This window comes from Alligator sinensis, unplaced genomic scaffold, assembly GCF_000455745.1.
Source record: "Alligator sinensis unplaced genomic scaffold, ASM45574v1 scaffold465_1, whole genome shotgun sequence".
NCBI lineage: Eukaryota > Metazoa > Chordata > Crocodylia > Alligatoridae > Alligator > Alligator sinensis.
The window spans coordinates 2,255,786-2,271,658 of record NW_005841979.1 but is presented as its reverse complement, the minus strand read 5'-3'; positions in this window follow the sequence as shown (position 1 = coordinate 2,271,658).

Genomic DNA, 15,873 nt, shown 5'->3' with positions numbered 1-15,873 from the left:
AGGAAAGATGGTAAAAGAAACAATGTAAGGAAGTACAGCTTTTGGGGGGGGCCAGCCCCAGCAGCAGGTAGGCTGTTAATCTACAGGCTGCTTGGCTGGGGGGCTGGAAGGCCAACTGCAACTGCTGAGTGTAAATGAGGCCACAAAGAGCATTTTTACACGTGCTATGGGATGTGGAGCCAAACACTTCAATTAATGAGCTATGCTAATTAAAAGAGCCTTTGTGTTGTATGTATCAGCATCCCAGCACTGAAAAAATGGCGGCGGGGCACCATTCAACTAAAGCTCATTGAACATGTTTTATTTCAAAGCACTCTGCTGCCATTTTTTCAGCATGGCGATGCGCTGGGATGCTGATACATGTGACATGGAAGGCTGCCTGAGTGTGTACTAATTTCCGTGCTCCAGCGGACTCGATTAATCGAGTCTGCTCTGATGCGCTGGATTTCCGGTGCATTGGAGCAGGCTCCACACATGTATTTAGGAGCCCAAAGGGAGTTAAAAGCTCAAAGAACAGAGTGCAAGGGGAGAGAAGGTGCTAATGTTAAGAGAGGAGGACAGAACCTATGTCACCCTTTCTAAGGTCTGAAGAAAGACTGCAAGTTTGGGGTTGGTTTGTTTGCATGCTTGCTTAGTTTGTTGTTTTTTTTTTTTTACTATGTGACAAGGCTGTCCCATGTAACAAACTGGCTGGTAGTCCTGGATGAAGTGCTGACTGGCCTTAATAAAGAAGCAGGGTGAGTAACCCGCCTAAACAGTTATGGCAGTGGGTAAAGGTGACTTCAGTAAAGGAAACATTGTCCAAATGCAGATTGAGATGGTTTGGGCATGTAGCCAGGTGGCCTGAAGAGTATGTGGGCAGGGAATTCAGATCATTATAATTAGGGATAGGAAACAAGGGAAGACCCATGAAGATAGGGCATTTGTATGAAAAATAAAATTCAAGAGTATGCAGGGTGTTACAAGAAATATAGTGATAGACAGTAGATTGTGGAGAAACATCTTCCAGAAGAAAAAGAAAATAGCAATTGATTAGTCTGTGACAGCAGGATCCGTTTCACATAAAAAAACTATTATGCCACTCATGATATAGGTGCTAGGCACACTAGGCTTTGTTATTGTCTGTCATATCAGACAGTAACACAAGGCAGACTTTTAAATGACAAGACAGCCTTCATTATTGAATATCTGTGAAAAGTGCTGATCTGACAACTATGTTGTCATTAGAACTGAATATCAGAGGTTAAAACCAGGATTTGCTAAAGGTTGGATTGAAAACCTATTTTTTGTTTACTGTTTGATTTCATTTTAAATGTTGTTATAAACCACTCTGAAAAACATTTTGTGCTTTGGGGGCTGCATTTTTAATGAATTTGTAAAATTTGATATTCATGAGTTGAAATGCTATGCTAATGCTTTTATAATTTCCCCATGAAACCACAAGAAAAAAGCATCATTTTTCATCAATAAAACAAAACAATTTTTACTCTATAATGAGATAGAGATGCCACTTCAGTCTTCTTTAAGGGACTTCTATCAGTATTAATCTCACTGCCTTGTAACTCTGCTGCAATTTTAAGTATACCAGTAAGGTAGTTAAATGTTCAGATCTGCTTAGTGGTATGCATTTTAGATCTAGTTTATTTACAGTTTAGATCCATGAACCATGTATGAACCATTAATCAAAGAGTTTGTATATTCAGATAAACTGTTTTTTCATGCATTAAATGGTGAACTCATTTTTGAGACTGTGGTCACATTTAAAGAAAGGATAATAGTTGGGATAGGGGATTCTGTGAAATAGGAAGTGGACTAATTTGGGTGGAATTTGCATTTCTGGTAAGGAGTAAGCTTGAAATACCTTGCATATCTGGGAAGTGACACATAGCAGCTATAATTGGGCAGAGTATTCCTTTTCTTACGCTTTTTACCTTTGTCTTCTTTTGAAGCCTTGCACCCCCAAGCTGATGTCAATTGTAGGTAAGTTACTGATACTTCTAACAATACCTCTGAAAGCTGATGCACTTTTCCCCATTGAAAACTGTCAAGCTGGTAACTTGTGATAAGCTGCGTCAGTTTTGAAGGCAAAGGTGTTGACAGTCTTTTCATTTTGATTTCTATGATTAGGTGTGATTATTTAGTTGTTTCACTGACAGATGGGGTTGAGGGAGGATGTTATGGTTCCACATAATTGACCAGAGGTACCAGATTGGTTGTAAATTAGTGGCTTTGGTTTCACTTCACTGATGGTTTTTTAGTTCTTGAGATTGTTCAGGCTAAGTCCTGAGCCAAGCAGGGGCTGGATAATAGCTGATCAGGTCACCAACCAGTAAATTGTGGATAAATTTTAATATTTAAATCTTTAAACACTTTTATTTAACTGTTAAGTTCAGCACAAGAAAAATATTCTAGTGAGCTTTACTCGGTACCCAGAGGCTAATAGTCTGTATCACAGAGGGGGAAAAATATTAAATTGCTTCTAGTAACTATTAATATCCTTACATCAAAGGATGCTCAGAGACTCTGCAAAAATATTGACCAGGTAATATTTCAGTTACTAGCATAAGTGCCAGGTCAAAAGACATAATGGAAATGATTGTGAGGACGTTGCAGCTGTTTGTACAGTTCCTAGCCTGTGGCTACGTAAAATAATTTTGGAAGTAAATGAAAGTGCAAACTTGAACACTAAGAAGTTTCTCCATATGGTTTTGCAGGGTAAGTCACTCATCTTGGTAATATGAAGGGACAGTAGTGACTCAGACAGAGTGATGGAAATTGATTTAATGGTGATGCTGTAAAACTAGTGATTTTGGATGACAAATTCCCAATAAAGTGATGAAATAAAAATAAAGATGACTTCCTAGTCCCATAAGTTTCAAAGATATGATTCTGACATACTGAGATAACTAGGAATGACAGTCCTTCGGATTTCAGACATGTAAAAAGTTTTGACAAGTGGACCTGGGCAGATGATGAACTGTTGTGGTGGGGTGGTTGTTTTTTTGCTTGTTTTTTTTTTGGTCCCGTGCTGCTGCTGCTTCTGGGTTTATTAAATGAACAATTGAATTTATAATAGTACATTTAAGTTTCATAATAGTAGGAGATAAATCAATGAGTTAATAGACTATGAAATTCAAGGGAAATAAATCCTATGTTTTGGAGAGACTAATGTTTACATTGAAAGAAGAAAATGATTTATTTGGTATTAGCTAATCAAGCTTATGATTTTAATGTAAAAGAAAGGTGTGTTGAAGTTCATGAAGGCAGGTATTAAAATATGTTGTTTACTTATTTCTCTGTCATGATTAGGTTGATTTTTATTGAACAAATTGGGTCTGACTGCAATGGGAAAGAATAAGCAAATAGCATACCAGTAATATCAGTCGTTCATTCAAGTAGCAAAAATCAAACTACCATCTAATCAAGATGATGTTTTATTGTCTGGAGGATGTACTGATTTGTTTTCATTTTGTTTGGCACTTCCAAGTTCTAGTGTAAATGAATACCCATTATTCAAAGTTCAACACAAAGTAATGGTTTAACCTGTTATTTGTACCGATTGAACACCCAAAAGCTGTGAGATGCAAAATAGTTTGAAATAAGTTCTTAGGCATGTTAGGGCCTTGTTGCATATTAATTTTCGGTGGCTTCTGGAGCTCTTAACCCCTAGATTGTCCATGAATTAATACCTAAAACTAGTTTAAAGCACCCTTTAGGCGGCTTAAAGTTATACCACTCCAGGGCAGGTTTATCTTTGATCAGTGTTACCCAGCTCGTGTTCCATTAATGTGTGACTATTCCCTACAAATAAAAACCCCCAGCTGTGGTCTTCCAGAATCTCAGGATGCAGTATTTCCTCCCTCACGCTCCTGTTTTGTGTGGACAAACTTTCTATCCTTGAACTCTACTGCTCAGGGAGTAGTTCTGGCACCAGACCAACTCCCCCTCCTGCCCCTGGGGGTGTGACCTTGCCACGTGATAGCTAGCCAGGTCACAGGCCATGGATGGGTCCAGGAATGGGTCTAGAACAGGGATGGGCAGAGTCTGACCTACAGGCCAGATCAGGTCTGCAGCGGAATTCATTTCCCAGCACGATCAGCACCCCTCGCCCACCTACCATGTCACCCCAATCCATTAAAACCATGAGACCTTCTTTAATTTACTTCCTCTTTATTTATTTCTATTTATTAGTTTTTTACTTAATTTCATCACCTTTTCCCACCCCACTTCCCTTTCCACCTCCCATTTCATTACCCACCATCTTATTAACTCTCTGCTTCCTAAATTCATGTTCCTGCCTCCCAACTCCCAACCCATCTCTCACCCCCCTACCTAAAGCAGGGATAAAAGCCTGTCCTGACTCACCAGCCCTGTAGTGGCAACTCACAGATGCAGTTCCTAGTCGGGCCCCTGCTTACCAACCCTCTCATGTTGTCACAATTGTGCAGGTCGAGGACAGTCAATGAAGGTTCTTAGCCTTAAGGTGTGACTGCTCCAAACTCAAGCTAGCAGTAATAGCAATCAACATTTTGAGTAGCACAAAGTGCAACACGTAACAGGCCCTTAGAAGTTTCACAAATAGTGCCACATTGGGTATGTGCCATACCACAGTATTTTGAATTTAAAGGGAATCTGCTTGCTTGCTTTCTTTTGTTGACTTTCTGGGCCTTGGCAGTAAGTATCCTTTAAATATGTTTTTTGCTGATAATTTTGCATTCCTACCACTTATTCTGAAATAGCTTCTCTTGCACCTTCTTTTCAAAGGTGTTCCTCAGCCTTTTTTCTTGAGATAACAAACCCTGAGTCCTGCCTTGCCTACTGAATCTCATCCAAGTAAGTTAAGACTCTGTAAGTAGATAGAGTTCCAGACCTATATGCACTTAACTCCATCTATTGCCTCTTTAAAACTTGCATAATAATTTGAGGTTTTTACCATGACTAGCTCTTTTTGTTGAATCTCCCTGTCTCTGTCACTAGAGAGTTATGCCTATCTGGCTAATAAGTTGCATTTGCAATTACTTATTCAGTAGAGTTTATTCAGACATCTTATTCAAGACTTTAAGTCTTAATGCCTACATGGAACAATAGGAGATATTGTTATCTCATCTGCTGGAGGATACTGGTGATCAATCTGCTGGAGGACACCGGTGGTCAATCTGTGGCATAGGCAGCCAGTATGTTTGCCATGCAGTACATTGGGGAGGGGGGAGAGAAGGGATTGCAATGGCAGTTGGGGAGGGGGTAAGAGTCAGGGTTTGTGCTTGCTTGAGGGTTTGGCCTTGTGGGAACAGCAGGGGTAAGTGCTATTGAATTCAGTGTTGCCACGTCCCGGTGGTAACTGATTTCAGTGGCACTAGGATATGGCAGTGGCCGAGTGTTAGTGGCTCTACTTCTTACTTTGAACTTAACTTGTAGCACACTTGCCAAATTGTTGGCCACCATTGCTGTAGCATATCTATTAGCCTACTTGCCTGCAATCAAGAGTGCAGTGGTATGCATATCTGGATACTAGAAATGGTGATTTTGATTTCTTGAGACCATGGAGAGTTGATTCATTTTACAAGGTCTGTATCGCAGCAAGCAGGGCAGTGTTTTAGGTGTCAGTGCTGAAAAAAGGTAGTTGTGACAATGGTATAGCTTGCTCTACCTTCGGCTTAAGGCATGTTTATGTAGTTTGACACCACAGATAATAACTGGCTGGTTGGTGAGCAGATACAATGGAGCGTGTATGTGTGAGGTGGTGTGATACGAATTGAAGCAACTTGGAAGGAAAGGATTAACTTAAGTAACCCTCAATGCCCTTTACATATGCTCATAGAAAGGAAGAGGACTGCAGATTCCATACAATGGACAGGCCCGTTGATACTTTTGCTCCCTTTGTACTACCCATCAAGAAGCATCTGTGGAACAGGATTCTATGGTAGCAGTGCACAATCCTGTGCAAATCTGTATCTTGCTGCAGAGCCTACTTGGTCCCACTGACAAAGGATCCTTTGTAGTGGCAGATGGAGGGGGATTATGACCCAGATCCTAAAAGGTATTTGATCAGCTTTGCAATGTCAAACCACTGACTACGTAATGAGATCCTCTGCCCAGAGGTAGAACTCAGTTTCCCTTTGCATATATAGGGAGATTTTTGTAGAGCCAGGTTCTAAAAAATGCCTAGCCCCTCCAGTTGACAATATTGATTTCTTTGCAATTGCCATGAAATAACACTGAATGAATTTCTCTCTCTGGTTTTTTTCTTTAATACATTCCCAAATAGTGTACAGTAGAAGTACAACTAGAAATAACAAGGGGACCCGTTTGTAGCTGTGCACTCTGGAAAATCCAATCGTGGGATGTTAAAGTGGGAGCTATTGGCACATGAACCCAGGAACTCCTTACACTGATAATCTGGCCCTTTCTTTTTGCTGAGCTATAGCAAGTATCTGTGTGTGAATAAGGAATTGAATCCATTGTCTGCTGTAGCCAGTAAAATTAAATGCAAAAACCTTTAGATATTCTAAGTGATCCTGAAGCTAAAAGCTTCAATTGTAGACCTGTAAAATGGGGAGAATAGTTTGTCTGGCATGGTGTTATCAAGTTAAATACATTAAAGACTGAGGTAACCAGATACCATGATTTTGTGGGCCATAATTATCTTAGACTCTTACTTTCCTTGGTTGCTTCACAAGATTTTACCTCTAGCTCCATTGGGTAGATTCCTAGCAGAATCACTGGCATTAGACCTAGGCTTCATTGTGGTATATACATCAGTCTGATTACTTATTTCAGCAAATGACCCATACCTTAATTTGCTGCTGTCCTCTTTGACTAAAACTAAAAAAGATGATTGTTACTGGAAGTATATGATATTTCTATACCCATTTGAAAAGTAAATGTTAATTTAGTGCTCTGTGTATGGTTTACCTATGGAATACATTGAAAGAAAACCAGTATTCTTTCAAGGAGGTTTTTCCAGTTTTCTTTACAAATAATTATTTTATTTGGAATATAACTTTGCTCTACAGCTGTTTTACCCAATGGAAGTTTAGATGCCTAGATTCCTTAGGCACCTCCATTTTCATCTGAAAAGATTCTTAGGTGCCTAGACTTGATCTACTTCACATGCTCAGAAGTGAACCAAATTGGCCACCCACATGTCTAACCTGCTAAAGTCCCTTGCAGTCCTTATTGGTATGGGAAGTGCCTAACATCTACCTATGTCCCTGTTTTCTTTGATGAGGACAATCCTCTGATCGAGATCCATTGTTTGATTCTAAGAGTGAGTATGCAGCTCAACAGAAAACACATCCTTAAAGTGGTGGTGAAGGTTTGTACTGTAAGCTAATGGTAAAATTACTTACCCAGGAAGGGGAAAACTTGGGTTGTAGCCTCTCCTTATCCTGAGGGAATTCTCATAAACTGTACTGGGTGCAGAAGCTAGAACCCAAGGCTCCTAACTATGGGTTGTGGGGCTGGGGGTTGTGGCTTCCTCACTGACCTAGAGAGGCATGGCTTCTCTTGCTTATTCCTTAGACTACTTAGGGATTTTAATATAGAGAGGCATTGCTCTAAAAAGCAGGGACTAAAAGATGGGGACTCACTTCTCCTTCTCCTCTCCCCCACCCTCAGCCAGCCCTTTGGGAGTCCCCTAAATACTGGGTTACAGAATCAGACTCTCTCTTACTCTCCACCTTGTCCCAGGATTTTTGTACTCTTGAATGGCCATTGGGCAGGCTTCAGTAGACAATGGGGAGATGGGCTCTTTACTAATCTAGTCTATAGACTGGTTTTTAAGGCGCTCCCTGGCATTGAAGGATATGGGTTTGAATCCCTCTGGAGTAAGGAGATCCAAGAACTCAGGCTTTCTACTTTCCAAGCAAATTCTTTCCACTAGATCATTGGACCAAAGATAATAATTGCTGATCCTCCTATGGTAGCAGTTGTTTTCGAGTGAACTGTGGGGTGCTATACTGTGCTAGGTTTTCTCATTGCTGTAGAATGATCCTAAGGTTCTTTCAGTGTAGATGGCTCCTCCAGGCCAAGGGACGTCCACTTCAGCATTGCAGTGTGTGCAGTAGAAGTGCTTATTTGGATTAAGTGGTCTATTTGGATCTGACCTTCAGTCCAATTTTTATGCCTGCTAAAATGGTAAATATCAGATAAGCAGCATCGGGTCCTGTGTTTTGTGTTTTGTGTGATATCTGATACATTTCAGGGCTTTACAATTTTTTCCTTGTAGTATAGAAGACACTAGAAAATGTACCATAGGAAGGTGGACTGGATAATCAAATACTTGTAAGCTTTTTCCATTTTCAGAGCTTATTAGTTTATGATTTACCCAAAGAGTATGGATACATTTTAGATTGTTAGGGAAGTGTAGGTATGTAACTTTTTTTGTTAGGGTCTTCTTACACAGTAATTTTGGGCAGCTCCTGGAGTTCTCAACCCCTGGATTGTCCATACATTAGCACCTGAAATGGGTTTTAAACACTTGTTATGCAGCCTGGAATTACACCACTTCAGGACAGGCAGGAAAAGGTTAACCTTCTTGCCTGGCTGCAGCTGCTGCTCTCTGAGCAAGACCACAGTGGGGCAGACATTATGTGGAGCCTCAAGTAAGTAATAACCTGGGAGGGGGCACTTGCCTTTCAGTCCTTCAGGCCCCTATTGGCCTGAAGTGTGACTGCTCCAAACCTGAGTTAACGCTAACAATGATCAACATTGCTGTGGCTTATAGCATGCCGCAAGGTGTAACAAGGCCTTCTAGTATTTTATGTGGTTATTACATGAAATTAAGACATTACCTTTTTTAAAAAGTCATAACTTCTATTTGATTTGTTGGAAATATTAGAAAAGAGTACGACACTTGGGCTGACTTACATTAACTTCCATGAACTTCTAGTGCAACTACACTGAAATCAATGGAATTCTGACAGTTTAAAACTAATCAAAGTAAAAGTGAAATCAGGACCAGACTGAAATCCCTGCCTTTACTTGAATGGGATAGTAATGGTTTGCTTTCCTCTCTCTAAAGCAAGTTCCCAGTGATGAAACGGGAAGTACAGGCTAACTTCAGAATTTGTCCTTCTTTGAGCATTCAACTCTTTTTTTGCAGGCATATGGAGAACTTTGGTTCTAATTCAGGAAACACTAAGTTGTATATGTGTATATAAGTAGTCCTGTTTATTTCAGGTACCATAAATTTACTGTCAGAGTATCCTTTTGACACCCCCAAAATCTTGTAAAGATTGGCTTCTTGCACCCTTCCCATTTCACTTTTCCCTCCCCTCCCACCCCAGCTTTTCTAGTAGCTGCTGAAAAGCAATGCAAAGTAGTAAAACTTCTATAGTAAGCAAACAGCCTAATTATAACACCATTAATGTAAGGGCTGTGTATGAGAAGTGTAGGCTGCAAATGTTGGGCCCCTTTGTGTGTTGAGTCACCTTGCTGAGCCTTTATGTTCATATAATTGGTGAGCTTTTTATGTTAATGTATATATGTGTCGGTTCCTATTTCCATGAAGCAGCAGCAGATCAATTGCATTGAACATTAAAAAAATAGAATTAATTTACTTTAACATGAATCATATTTTATGGATGAGCTTCATTTGCATTAGGTCTTAATTTTAGTTCATTTACCTACAATTATCATTGCAATTTGCACAAAATTACAGTTTAGTCAGGAGGGATGGTAGAATAAGTAATGGAAGTATCAATGTATACATGTATGTTGCAGTTCCAGCCATCTACTTAGTAGGTTTGTGCGAAATTTCGCTGCCAGTTTTGTTTTGATGCATTTCGAGGTCGAAACAGCAAAATTGAAATGGAACAGATATAGTTGAAATAGCCTCAATACAAAATGAGGCAAATCGAAACATTTCGCCATTTTGATGCTGTTTCGACGTTTCGCCCATAGGCTATAATGGGGAAGGTTGAAACAGCCTATACCTTTGTAATTTCTGGCCTGATTTGGATGAAATATGAAGGAATGGTAACCCCTTCTAAGGGCATGAAGCCTGCCAAGGTTCAAGGAGATAGGTGGAGGGGGTTTGGGGAAACTGCACCCCAAAGTCTTGAAAGCAAAACTTGTGTCACATGGATGTGTTAAGCCACAGTGGGGTCAAACTGCAGGCATGCTAGCTCCTGCAGAGTCCACAATGTCTGCTAAGTTTCACAGAGGTAGGTGCAGGGGTTTGGGGGAAAGTGCACCTCAAGCTGTGGACAAGCAAAACTCGTGACATGGGTGACACTGTGTGTGTTAAGGCGCACCAGGGTGAAAGCTGCAGGGCTGTTAGCCCCTGTTGAGGCCATGAAGCCTGCCAGCTGTCACAGAGATAGGTGCAGGGGGGTTCTGGGGCCCTGCACTCCTAGCTGCTGACAGGCAAAACTCATGACATGGGTGCTTGTGCAACTGACTGTGTCTGTCTTGGGGCAGAGTGGGGTGAAAACTGCAGGCCTACTAGGCCCTGCTGTGGCCACAATGTTGGCTACAAAGGATCAACTTGCAGGGTCATCATAAATTTCTAGTTTATTAGATGAATGCAAAAGTCAGATCACAAACCTTGGGGCAGATCCCCTCAAATACACACACATTCATGCACACACTCACAGTAGCTAGCTATGAATACTAAGCACTAGTGCCAAAATATACCTATCTACAAGCGCTAGGGTCTGCCATCGATGGCCAGTTGAGGCTTCTTTCAGTGTGATGTTGTTTCAGAAGGGGGTTGCTGGCTGATCCTTCTGGCTGGATAGGCAGGGTGCTGGTCAGGTCAAAGAGGGCACCATTGGGGGTCATTCTTCACTGCCTTTTATCCCTCTCTGGCAGACTTTGATGACTCCCCAGTTCTCGGGCTTACCCAATCCAGGGGTCGTTGACTTCGTGGGACATCCCCCTTGGTGGCTGGTGGATGGCAGCTGGCAGCCCCAGGGGTCATGTCCTTGAGTACGTGCAGTCTTGGGAGTCTGTTGATGAATTTTGATTAGTTCACTGCTGTAATAAATAGGGCTCCGGAAGCAGTTGATCAGGGGGTATTCATTTTCAAGAGTTGGTCTCCAGTGTTCATTAGTTCAAACCAGGGCTTCTGTACCTTTAACAGTGAAGTTTGAAGGAGTTCCTGGCTCTGTATTGATTCTTTCCTCTCCTTAGTCTGTGGTTTTGTAGGTGTTAATCCTTGCTCATTAACTCTTTATCCTAGCCAGTGTTACGACTCAGCTCTGTATTCTTGGGCAATCGGGGCACAGGATACAGTCTGTCTGACTCACAAAGGACTCACCCCCTCCCCCTCCCCTCCTCTACCTAAACGAAACTGATTAAGATGCAGTGAGAGACGCACCTAAGACCCTCACCAGATAAGGGTGACAAGAGTGAATCAACTGCCCTAGGTCTCATTTACATGAGAGATGGAAAACAGAAAGCCTGAAGCAGAGACTGCAGTGAATTCTGGGACCAGAGAAGCAGGAGAGCGCTGCATGATGGGGAATCTGTGCTTCCAATGTTAATCAACCCATGTTCACACACACCCAGCTCAGCATTTATCAGACCAGTTCTAATCTGGATTTACTAAGGACTTTTCCCCCCCAGACACACACACACAGCTCTAAGTTTAATAGGCATCTCGGGCCGTACATTCCCCGGTCCCACTATGGGAGGCCTATTTAAACTTGATTGACTAAAACTCGGTTGCCGGGTTAGGGAATGCTGAGGCAAGAGACCGAGTCAGAGGGGGTATGGGCAACATTTGAACAATGGTTAAGGGTTCATCACAGCATCCAGCCTGCTGGAGCCCTAATCCCAGGTGTTGTCATATCTTTCCCGAGACGACTGGTGGGAGTCCTCTCCACAAAAGGTTATGAGCACCCCAATAATTGTTTTAAGTCTGTTAAAAGACTATAGTAAGATCTGGAAAAGTCATGCTAAGCTGAGGCTTGTGCACAACAAGTAAAAATCCAAAATCCTGATGCTGCAAGCTATCTATTGTTCCTGAAGAAACCATGAGATATCCCATCAGTATATCTGCCACCCATAGGAATTTCAAGCTGGCTCCCAAGTATTTGGGTTACTCCCTAATCTTAAGTGTTTCCTGATTATCAATCAGTTTCCTGAGATGGTCCAAACCAGATAACCCCTTGTCAATAGAAAAGACAATGATTTACACTACTGAGGGTGCTTCGAAGCAGCTGAACTGAGGGTATAAAAATCTGTAAAAAGTGTGCGTGCTTCAAGAAGAAGAAGAAGAAGGAGAAGGAGAGGAAAAGGAAAGAAGAAGAAAACTCCTGTGCTGACACCATCCCCTGTCATTCTTTGGATGTTGGAAGAACAGATCGTCTCTCTCTTCAAGGATTGTGCTACGGACTGTGCCTGTCAGCTTTGCAGCCTGAGTACCGTGGACTAGGTGAGATCCCAGCGTTCTCTGTCTTCTTTCTAGGCATAAACTTCTGAACCTGAACTGTATCAGTTAAGCTTGAGCTAAGTTTCCCCAAATACTTAGTGAAACCAGGGTAGTATTGTCATTGTTGGTGTTTGTTTTTCTTTTGCATGTCTATTACTACTAGTACTATTATATATTTCATATGCTTAGCAATAAATAACTTTTATAGTCAAACTGGTAGTAATTGGGTATATTTTTCCTTCTCTGCTTCTCTTTCCTCCCGTGCTCTGCAGCAACGCTTCTTTTACCTATGCTAAAGATCCCTGTGAAGCCCAAATTATTGTGGGGTCTGCTCATCAAGAGGCCAAAGATTGGGACGTGCTGAGTTTGAAACACATAAGGGGATCAGCTTGTACAGGCTGATTGACCCAGTTTGACTCAGACGTGCCCTTATGAACTGAATGCTGGCCCATGAGGGTGTCAGCTGGACACCCAGCCGGATTCAGAGGGATTCTGTTTACCTGTGTGCTTGTGTCTGACTGCATTTTATTGTTGCTCTTATGAACTGATTCTTGGCATATGAGGGTGTCAGCCTGTCCATGCTGATCAGCCCGGCCAGGTCAGGCGTGTCACGTTAATTTGTGTGCGTTTGTGTGTGTGACTGATTTGGTGACTGGAGGAACCCAGTCCCATTGAGGTTGAGTCCTGCAAGATAGCTCCACTGGGGGTGAGGGCTTGCAGAAGGGAGAGATACAGCTCCGTATAGTAACACAAGCAGCACATTGACAGAATCACCAAGACCCTAGAAACTATCCCTAATAAATGAGCACACCCCAAAGTAATGGGCAAATTTGGTAACACCAGCTACTGTGTTATGCAATGAATCATGATTCACTCAGGGACCAGCTCAATACACAGTAGCTTAGATGACAAAGTTATAGGCTATTTTGACCTTCCCCATTATATTCTATGGGCAGAACGATGAAACAGTTTCACCGTTTTGACCCTGTTTTGACGGAACGGAACAGCTGATTTGAATCGAAACAAAATTTGAAATGGAATGCTGTTCTGTTGAAACATCAAAACTGGTCGAAACAGAATGCTGCCGTTTCGCACAGCCCTACTACTCAGTGTTTGTGTTGGGAGTTCTACTCTGACTAGATCAGTGCTGACACTTTCATATTCCCTCATATTGTATATTGCTAAAGAATCCTTTTTGCTTTTAAATATGGATATACACCATTCTTGCTGAAGTTGGTTTATGTAGGCTGTATATACCAGACACCAAAACTTGGCCCCTATGGTAGATCTCTTTCCTTCCTTTCCCTTATATATTTTTTAAAAGTGTGTATGGAGGAGCGCCTTAATTTAGGTGTCTTTATTTTTTACCTAGGATTTAATCTTAATCCATTGTGCCTCCAAGATACAAGTCTTCTGATGGAGTACAAGTAGCTCCTACTGAATTTACTTTTGAAAGCCTGATTGTAGAGGGACACAAGAAACAGTTGGGGCCAGATTCTATTCCACCTATTAGGTATGTAATACCTAATATTAGGTATGTGGACAAGTGTGCCTAAGTACAATTCTATTCCCTGAAGTCCTTGAAAAGCTACTGATACAAGAAGTTAGTAGGTCCTCCTCATTTTTTTGGTGATTCATTCTTGAGGCAGAGTGTTACAAAATTAATGCATTGACTAGAATTTGAAAAGGTTGGAATAGAATCACACTTAGGTGTGTAAGTCCACTTGGATGCTCAGTTCATGGAATAGGATCTGGCCCTGGGCATTTGTGGACTTTGGTAGGTGTTCTGGCACTTCTTACTCAATAGAACTGTCTATGAACAATTTATTGGAGCTGTATTGTCTAAAATAGTTTTCTGACTGCTATATTGTCTGCCATGGCAACTCTCCAAGAATTATGACATTTTTTTTAAAGCATTTTCTCCAGGCTAGAAGGTTCATATGGTATTCTGCCTGTGGAATTGCAAAACATGAGCACTTTATACATGGTGTAAGAGGGAAACTTTGTTTATGAAGGTCCATTTTCTCTCTGTAACAGGATTCCTCTGGGACAACTGTAGCACCCCCTTGGCAACCACGCTAATCCTGCCCTCACCTACTCTGGTCTTTCAGGCTACAGCCTGTCCTTACCTGCCATAACTTTTGACGAAAAATATACATTTGTGAGCTGGTACTCTGAGGACAAGCATGAGCCTTGGGTGCTTTACTCCAGTGTTTCTCAACCAGTGGGACGTGAAGGTTGTGTAGGTGGGACTTTTCTGAAACAAGTGGCATTTCTGAGAAAGGTAGGGGGCCTAAAATGCATGTAAATGTAAAAATATGTCTTGGAAAAAGTGGAGTTTTGTTTTTATCATGGTGGGACCAGGGTTTTTTGAAAATAAATGGTTGGTGGGATGTAAGGTGCAAAAGTTTGAGAACTGCTGCTTTGCTCTACCCTGCTCATCATGAGGATGCCTTTAGTTTAGTTTGATTTCTGCCTTGAGCAAGAACTCTTTCTGACTGGCCTCAGCCTTCTAGCTCTCCTCTACCTTGATCCACTGTGACTCCTGGCCCTACCTTAATCCTTAAACCCTTAATAGCATTTTCCTCCCCACCTCTTCATGGCCTCTTACCTCCCCACTAAGTCATGGCTGTGCTTTATGGGTAAACAGAAACACACACCACTGTGAACACAAACTACTTAGCTCCATGTGGCCCTCTCTGGTAAGTTCCTTCTTTTTGCAAGGTCAGGACCAGGGTGACTCTGTAGCCCTGGAGCCAGATGTACCCCTGATTCCTGCTCCTTCCAGTTTTAAAACCCCTTTTGGGCCCAGGTGCTGCTGATTGTCTCTGCTAGCTTATTGCTCTGAAGACTGCCCTCTACCCTGTCTTGTGGCCAAGCCAGCATCTCTGTAATCTTCCATCTGCTTGCTGATTAGCCTCACCTTGGTTGACTCCATTCACATTTCCCTCTCCCACAAAAGTATTATCTCAGCAAGAAAAATGAAGCCTCACAAAAGTGTTACATTTAAAAATGTACAGGTGTGAGGCATCTTGATCCATTAACATGCTTTGCTTATATGTAATCAAGTCTGATTTACTCTGTTAAAGTTAATTGTGTGGCTTGGTATCACTCAGTCTTGTTGGTAGAGTGGACTTGGTAAGTAAGTCTCAAGGCCCCAAATGATAAGATGCAATGCACTTCCCACCTTCACCCCTCTTTTTACATTTTGCCTGGAAGGTTATCAAAGTGCCGGAGCTGTGCCATTCTTTAGTCACCTTCATGAGTTCAGGATGAAGGGTTCTACTACAGGAGCTGATGATGTAGAGGGAACCAAACTTCCTAAACACAAGTGGAGTCCCAAGGGCAGAGTGAATTCTAACACTGTGTTCAAGAAATCTGTTTTCTGCTGATCTGTAATCTTTTGTGGTTTATCCTTTTATGTAAAGGTAATGGTGTGTTTAGAAACTTCATGCAAAGCTGCAGTTCATCTATATGCATGATTGCTTAAATCT